This window comes from Mya arenaria, chromosome 1 (assembly GCF_026914265.1).
Source record: "Mya arenaria isolate MELC-2E11 chromosome 1, ASM2691426v1".
Taxonomy (NCBI): domain Eukaryota; kingdom Metazoa; phylum Mollusca; class Bivalvia; order Myida; family Myidae; genus Mya; species Mya arenaria.
Window position 1 is genome coordinate 46,278,831 of NC_069122.1, and position 9,935 is coordinate 46,288,765.

A 9,935-nucleotide genomic window follows, 5' to 3' on the forward strand; every position below is an offset into this window, starting at 1 on the left:
ATTTTGCTTATACTTTGTTTGTACATTGTTACTATGGTAATGCAGATTTGTGTCCAACTGTTTTCTCAACCCAGTGCGATACATTCTACTTTATTACGTGAAATAGACAAAATCTTAATCGTCTAAATGGATTTCCTAGCTTTATTGTACACCTGTGTAGGGTTAGTTTATATAAATTTGTTTAATGTAGAAATCATTATGAGGTGGGCGAAATCATCAATTCCAAACGACTTCTGAATCCGTTCCCTGGATATAAACCAGTACCTGTGTCACTTTTAAGTGTCCTATATGACTTAGCACTGGCAAGGCTCGCACCCAGAACCTCTTTTACAGTTTTGGTTTGGTAGAAATACACACGATAGAAACAATAGTTTGATTAAAACTAAAGGCAGCGCATGTACATGTTGTTAAACTACGGCGCAAGGATCAAGGACACTAGTCAACAAACGACATAAAACATCACAGGTCAACTGTCACACTGAACGACACAGATTTTAGACAATCGTTAATGGTCAATACATGTTTTTCATTAACATACATCGAAAGTTAGGGCTTTGTATGAAATTGAAAACTTCTGGTTCTGGTTGGTGTATTAGACAAATCGGCAGTTTTCAAAATTGATAGAAGCATTGCAATTGATGGATAAGCTATGTGGTTAAAAGGGTTACGCTTAATGTGTACATAAATTGTTTGAACACGATAACACCATATGGTCATAAGACAAGGACATATTAGAACATCACCAATGACAATCGTTAATGGTCAATACATGTTTTTCATTAACATACATCGAAACTGCTCTGTATGAAATCGAAAACTTCTGGTTCTGGTTGATGTATAAGACAGATTGGAAAAACAATGTCTTTGGCAGTTTTAAAAATTGATAGAATCTTTGGTTGATAAGCTGTGTGTTAAAAGGGTTACAATTGATATGTACCTTTTTGTACAAAGATAACACCATGTGGTCATAAAACAAGGGCATATTAGAACATCATCAATGGCATTCATATATTAAAAATAGAATAACAGGTTAGTGTTATGATCCACGAGAAATAGTCTCTTGGAAAGCTGGAGGAATATCTCGGACAGCTGATCCAAATAAAGTTAATTAACTGTCAGCTTTAAATATAAGTCTGTTCATGAAATAACACCATGAGTCCATATGTATAAAACAGTATGGCCATGAATCCCAAGACAACGAAATATAATATGAAGTCAGATTTGATACAGTTACAAATTGCTTTGTCATTAATAACGTCGAAATTAGGCCCAAAATTGCGTAATATATCAGCAAAGATATCGCATATTCCATGTATTTGAAGTTGACGTAAGCGCAACATATACTTGAACAAATCCCCTTTAACATATCTATAATACCACATTTATCTTTATTGCCCGCAAGAGTTAGAGGAATCACTGTTGTTCACATCTGGTCTATATTATTAAGTAACAAGAAAGGTTATATTAGTATTTATTCAAATACCAATACCTAAAGTTTAAATAATCTACATCCACATCCCAGAAAACGATTACAGGAATCGCAATTGCCCATATATGGTTTTTATCTGACACGTCTTATAAAAGGCTAGGGGAATCACCATTGCACATATATGGTTTATATTCCTACGTCACATGAAAGCTAAGGAGAATCACTATTGCCCATATATGGTATGAATTTCTACGTCACATGAAATGTTAGAGGAATCACCATTGCCCGAACATGGTTTATATTCCTACGTCACATAAATGTTGGAGGAATCACCATTGCCCATATATGGTTTGAATTCCTACGTCACATGAAAGGTAACAGGAATCACATGTGCCTGTATATGATCTATCACTATCACTTAAACTTTAGAGGAGTCACCTTTGTCCCAATACGGTTTATTTTCTAACGCCGGGTTTCACATCGACCTGGTAAAACACGAGGTAAATAAATCACCAATATCATTCAAGGGGTGTTGGACATACGAACAGGACACCAACTGCAGGAGCCAAACATAACAGCGCGTATTGTGACTGCCATCTTTCAGTGACGACGTAGCTAATATGCGTCAAAATAGGCAAACTTCTATGACTTTGGTAAGGAAATGTTTTGGCTAAATTCCACGGATATCCTTCGGTGGAAAAGGATATGATTAGCAGAATGTAATGCCTATTTGAAAGCTACCGGTAAAAACTATTCAAACATAGCATTTTGTAACTTTAGATGAAATTTACCAGTAGCATTTCTTGTATCAATGATTGATCACTTCGACAAACCTGTTTCCAGAATAATGTTTTGACAGTGCTTCTTCGAAGTGTTTAAGAAACTAAACTCTCAATCAAACTCTAATAAAAGACCAAAGGCGGAGCTCTATTAGCTGTGTAGACTGCGTTATGTTTCATTTATAAAGGTGTAACATAGTGAAGTAATCTTTGTTTAAAGTCTTCATTTGAAGAAAAATGTTGCCTTCCGACGAAGCATTTATGACCCAATATATCACGTGGTATACACACACTGTACTTGTACGTTCTAAATTTCCTAAACCCTTTCCTAGACCTATAATAAGCTACGTTATTATTCAATCATCCCTCTTTGCTTATTTTTTTTAAAGAAAGCAAAACAAAGAAAACAAGAGTACAAAAGGGTTTTAGCTACTCGGTTTATTTTGCCATTTTCATTGCATTTTTAATTTCTTGACTTTGGTTGATAAAACAGATTTTTTTGATTTTTTTTAGAAATACGTTATTTTTCAGATATCATAGAAAGTCGGCTCAAACTAGCAAAAGAACTCGGCGCCACTCACACGTTGCTTACGTCATCACGTGACCTTGAATCAATTGCAAAGCAAATCCATGACGTCATGGGTGAGATGCCGGATGTCACTTTGGAATGTTCGGCAAATAATTTCTGCCTCAGGATCGCAGTTGCGGTATGTAGGGTATTCGTACGGTGGCGGTAACGTGTAAGGCATCGGTTTGGGGGGAAATATTTTAAGTCAAGGCTAAAGGACCGCATTAGTTGCTACTGAATTGAAAACTCCCGCTTAGTTCTAATTTCCCGAGGCTCGATGTAATTTTGCCGGTCCGTGGGAGTTCGAGCAAACAGAGTTCGACTTAAGTTAATTCTTCAAATAGAGTTACTTGTATTTCTTTCCTATACCTGACCATAGAGCATACGTTTTGCTCGAGAAGGATATCAACAATACTACCTACACTCCATAATTATACGTTCATCTGCAGGCTACAGTGCCGTCCGGCTGCGTGGTCCTGGTGGGGTATGGAGAACACGAATGTACGTTCCCTATTGTTGAGGTGGTCGAGAAACAGATCGACCTTCGACCGTGTTTTAGATACGACCGATTTTGGTAATTCATACACATTTGTTTCTTACTACACCACTCATATATCTGCTAATGTATGATCCCCGCTCAATCTTGATTAGCTATTGTTTGCTCCATTAACCAATTGGTATAAACCTTTATAGTTTGTGTTAGCGCTGCACTCTCACAGATAGACAATTTTAACTTTTTGTTTTTATCTCAGAATAAGCTGATTTTGGTATTAATGCCTTCGATTCAATCATATAAGTTAACTCGCAATAGAAAATAGCTCAATTGTTTGGGAAACTTCCGAAAGTTTCATTTTTCTTAAAGCGTTTTAGCGTTTTTACCCATAAGTTATCAATTTTTGAATGTATATTTGAAAAACTGCGATCTGAAAAATTGTCAGTAGTCTTGTATTACTAGTTTCAAAACATTTTACAGGTTCTCATTTTTTAACAAATTAATATAACATGTTTATTTTTATAATTTCTAAATTAAGTTGCTAAGTATCAATGGCGAACGGTACTGTGTCAGATAAAACGTTAATGATTGCAAAGAATTAACTTTTATTTTTCCACAGCTGGTAAAACTTCTTTTGATTTTTTTGTTTTGTGTCGGAATATGGCAAGTTATTGAAATAAATTATATAATAGGGAATCGGCCAATTTATTGAGGAAACGCGTAGGGAATCTGCCAATTTATTGAGGAAGCGCGTAGGGAATCTGCCACTTTATTAAGGAAACGAGTAGGGAATCTGCCAATTTATTGAAGGAACGCGTAGGGAATCTGCCAATTTATTGAGGAAACGCATGGGGAATGTGCCAATATTTTGAGGAAACGCGTAGGGAATCTGCCAATATATTGAGAAATCGCGTAGATAATCCAATTTAATGAATAACTCCGAATCAGTCTCGTTTGTTGGAAGTGCTGTTAAATTAATATTATTTGTAAAACACTCGTAAACTGTTTTTATAACTGATGTTAATGTTGATTTGATGTCCAGCCTACCAGGCTTCTCTCTGTCGCATTGTTTGCGCTGGTGTGTTGTATCTCATACCATTATGCGGTTCATAACGTGTCAGCACCTGAAAACAAGACATCGGTAGATGTTTTGCTATTGAGCTTGTACATAGCGTTAGATTTACTTCAGCGCCTTTGGGTTGCCACTTAGATTTGTTACACACTGAAGCTAGAACTTGATTTGATTCTTGCAAATGGATTTCTCTCCGAGATTTAATTATATTGGTCTGACCGGGGAGAAGGAAGTCCCAGGTCTGACATAGTCATGGCAATGGTTTGTATATTTAACGAACAGTTCGACAAAAATAGAACAAAATAAGTACTTAGCAGTAGGTTTTTTTGTAACTTCAATCTGAACCATCATTGCATCTATCCAATCGCCATCGACCTGTTGAAATATGGCCGTCTCAACGTGAAGCCACTGATTACACACCGATTCCCTCTGAAAAGCACGAGCGTTGCCATAGAGAAATCTGCGTCACGTGATCCGGATGTGCTCAAGGTCCTCGTGATGTGTCAGGAATAACAAGTTTTACATCAAGAGTGTTCAGAATATAGCTTGTGGCTTCTCCTCATGGCAAAGTGTATTAAATGTACAACAATATTTTATATCACATTAACCAATATTTATATAAACAGTATAAAATACTTGTTTTATAATCCAGTATGCTAGCCTTTGGTATGTAAGACATATATGATTTGCAATAAACAGTGTTAAATCTTTATATTGATTATACATATACTTTGTATGTACATTGCTTCTTTGGTAATGCAGTTTTGAATCCAACTTTTCGTTTTTTCAACCAAGCGCGATACATTTTACCATATTACGTGAAATAGACAAAATCTTATATCGTCTAAAATGATTATCATAGCTTTATTGTACACCTGTGTAGGGTTAGTTTATATAAATTTGTTTAATGTAGAAATCATTATGAGCTGGTCGAATTCACCAATTCCAAACAACTTCTACATCCGTTCTCTGGATATAAACCAGTACCGGTGTCACTTTTAAGTGTCCTATTTGACTTGGCACTGGCAAGGCTCGCACCTAGAACCCCTTTTACAGTTTTTGTTTGGTAGAAGTTCAAACGATAGAATCAATTGTTTGATTAAAACTAAAGGTAGCACAGGTACCAGTTGTTTAACTACGGCGCAAGGATCAAGGCCACTAGTCAACAAGCGACATTCAACATCACAAGGCAACTGTCACAATAAACGACACAGATTTTAAACAATCGTTAAGGGTCAATTCATGTTTTTTTTATTAACATACATCGAAACTGCTCTGTATGAAATTGAAAACTTCTGGTTCTGGTTGGTGTATTAGACAAATCGGCAGTTTTCAAAATTGATAGAAGCATTGCAATTGGTGGATAAGCTATGTGGTTAAAAGAGTTTCACTTAATGTGTACATAAATTGTTTTAACACGATAACACCATATGGTCACACGACAAGGACATATTAGAACATCATCAATGACAATCGTTAATGGTCAATACATGTTTTTCATTACAAACATCGAAACTGTTCTGTATGAAATTGAAAACTCCTGGTTCTGGTTGATGTATTAGACAGATTGGAAGATTGGAAAAAACAATATCTTTGGCAGTTTTAAAATTCGATAGAAGCTTTGGTTGTTAAGCTGTGTGGTTAAAAGGGTTACAATTGATATGTACCTTTTTATACAAAGATAACACCATGTGGTCATAAAACAAGGGCATATTAAAACATCATCAATGGCATTCATATATTAAAAATAGAATAACAGGTTAGTGTCATGATCCATGAGAAATAGTCTCTTGGAAAGCTGGAGGAATTTCTCGGACAGCTGATCCAAATAAAGTTAATTAACTGTCTGCTTCAAATATTAGTCTGTTCATGAAATAACACCATGAGTCCATATGTATAAAACAGTATGGTCATGAATCCCAAGAAGTCAGATTTGATACAGTTACAAAATGCTTTGTCATTAATAACGTCGAAATTATGCCCAAAAATGCGTAATATATCAGCAAAGATATCGCATATTTTTGTATTCATGTATTTGAAGTTGACGTAAACGCAACATATACTTGAACAAATCCCCTTTAACATATCTATAATACCACATTTATCTTTATTGTCCACAAGAGTTAGAGGAGTCACTGTTGTTCACATATGGTCTTTATTATTAAGTAAGAAAGGTTATATTAGTATTTATTCAAATAACAATACCTAAAGTTTAAATAATCTACATCCACATCCCAAAAAACGATTACAGGAATCGCAATTGCCCTTATATGGTTTTTATCTTACACGTTTCATAAAAGGCTAGGGGAATCACCTTTGCACATATATGGTTTATATTCCTACGTCACATGAAAGTTTAGGAGGATCACTATTGCCCATATATGGTATGTATTCCTACGTCACGTAAAGGTTAGAGGAATCACCATTGCCCATATATGGTTTATATTCCTACGTCACATAAAAGGTTAGAGAAATCACACTTGTTTATATATGATTTATATTCCAACGTCACATTAAAGGTTAGAGGAATCACCATTGCCCATATATGTTTTGTATTTCTAAGTCACATAAAAGGTTAGAGGAATCACCAGTGCCCATATATGGTTTATATTCCTACGTCACATAAAAGGTACGAAAAGTCAACATTGCCCATATATGGTTTATATTCCTACGTCACATAAAAGGTTAGAGGAATCGCCATTGCCGTTATGTGGTTTATATTCCTACGTCACATAAAAGGTAAGAAAAGTCAACATTGCCCATATATGGTTTATATTCCTACGTCACATTAAAGGTTAGAGGAATCGCCATTGCCGTTATGTGGTTTATATTCCTACGTCACATAAAGGTAAGGGAAATCAGACTTGTCCATATATGATTTATATTCCTACGTCACAATAAAGGTTAGAGTAATCACCATTGCCCATATATGGTTTGTATTTCTACGTCACATTAGAGGGTAAAGGAATCACCATTGCCCATATATGGTTTGTTTTCCTACGTCACATAAGAGGCTAAAGGAATCACCATTGTCCATATATGGTTTGTTTTTCTACGTCACATAAATGTTGAAGGGATCACCATTGCCCATATATGGTTTGTTTTCCTACGTCACTTGAAAGGCAACAGGAACCACCATTGCCCATATATGGTTTGTATTTCTACGTCACATGAAAGGTAACAGGAATCGCCATTGACCATATATGGTTTGTTTTCCTACGTCACATAAATGTTGGAGGAATCACCATTGCCCATATATGGTTTGTATTCCTACGTCACATGAAAGGTAACAGGAATCACATGTGCCTGTATATGATCTATCACTATCACTTAAACGTAAGTGGATTCATCTTTGTCCCAATACGGTTTATTTTCTAACGCCGGGTTTCACATCGACCTGGTAAAACACGAGGTAAATAAATCACCAATATCATTCAAGGGGTGTTGGACATACGAACAGGACACCAACTGCAGGAGCCAAACACAACAGCGCGTATTGTGACTGCCATCTGTCAGTGACGACGTAGCTAATATGCGTCAAAATAGGCAAACTTGACTTTGGTAAGGGAATGATTTGGCTAAATTCCACGGATATCCTTCAGTGGGAAAATGATATGATTAGCAGAATGTATTGCCTATTTAAAAGCTATCGGTGAAAACTATTCAAAATTGGCATTTTGTAACTTTAGATGAAATTTATCAGAAGCATTTCTTGTATCAATGATTGATTGATTACCTTAAAATGACACTCTTATTCAGAATTAATACATACACATGTAAAGCAAACATAAAATTTGAGTGATCAACCTCTAACTTCTTACTATATAATGCATTTATGGACAATATTAATTACTGATAACAAGATTGTAACCGTGTACTTAATAGCTGAAAACGCACAAATATTAAATGATTGGTGAGTGCTAAAATATTAAGTGTGATTTACTATCGTCTCATTAGGTAGAAATACCGAGTTTTCTGTACCTTTCTTTCAAAATAAACTTGGTGTCCTTTATAAGAACCATTGTGTTCGTCATTTTTCATCTTTTTTGGTATTTTATAACACTTCTATTAATTGTGGTAAATCTTATTTTGGAGTAAGAGTGCATCTTTAAATACAATGGTAGCCCTGCATTCGGATGCAAATGAACGTTTGTGTTGGCATGGGTCTTGCCTCACATGTTCGTTTTATGATTACATGTGATAAAAATCATATATCTTTAAAAAAACAACATGCGATCATTTGTAAAGAGAGGCTATTTCTGACCCAGGGGGAGGAAATCTTATTAATATATGTATGTGTTTTGTAATAGTACAAACTATTTCTAGAAACACAACTCTCATGTAAGTAATTTAGGTCAAACTAATCAAACTTAAATGTAAATCAGCCACCATCGGAAAATGCAAGGAAGATATTGGTGAATTGCGCATTCCATTTAGACAAGACCAATATGCTTAGTATGTTTTAATGAATATATATAGATAAGCAGACATACTTCTTCATCAAATCCTGTTCTCTGCAACATACCCGCCTCACTGTACCATACCCAACTCACTGCACTATACCCGTCTAACTGTAACATACCAATCTCGCTGCACCATTACTTCCACACTGCAACATTCCCACCACACTGCACCATACTCGCTTCACTGAACCATACCCACCTCACTGAACCATACCCACCTCACTGAACCTTACCCGCTTCACTGCACTATACCCACCACACGGCACCATACCCGGTTCACCGCACTTTCCCCGCCTCACTGCACTAAACCCGCCTCACTGCACTATACCCGCTTCACTGAACCATACTCACCTCACTAAACCTTACCCGCTTAACAGCACCGTACCCACCACACTTCATCATACCCACCACACTGCACCCGACCCGCTTCACTGCAACATACCCGCCTCACTGCACCATGACCTCCTCTTTGCACCTTACTCTCCTCACTGCACCATACCCATCTTACTGCACAATACCCGCCTAACTGCACCATACCCACCTCACTTAACCTTACCCGCTTTACTACACAGTACCAACCACACTTCACCATACCCACCAAACTGCACCCGACCCGCTTCACTGCAACATAGCCGCCTCACTGCATCATAACCTCCTCTTTGCACCATACTCTCCTCACTGCACCATACCCGACTTACTGCACAATACCCGCCTCACTGCACCATACCCGCCTCACTGCACCATACCCGTCTCACTGTACCATACCCACCTCAGTGCACTATACCCGTCTCACTGTAACATACCCGCCTCACTGCAACATACCCACCTCACTGCACCATACCCGACTTACTGCACAATACCCGCCTCACTGCACCATACCCGCCTCACTGCACCATACCCGTCTCACTGCACCATACCCGCCTCACTGCACCATACCCGTCTCACTGTAACATACCAATCTCGCTGCACCATTACTTCCACACTGCAACATTCCCACCACACTGCACCATACTCGCTTCACTGAACCATACCCACCTCACTGAACCATACCCACCTCACTGAACCTTACCTGCCTCACTGCACTATACCCACCACACGGCACCATACCCGGTCCACGGCACTTTCCCCACC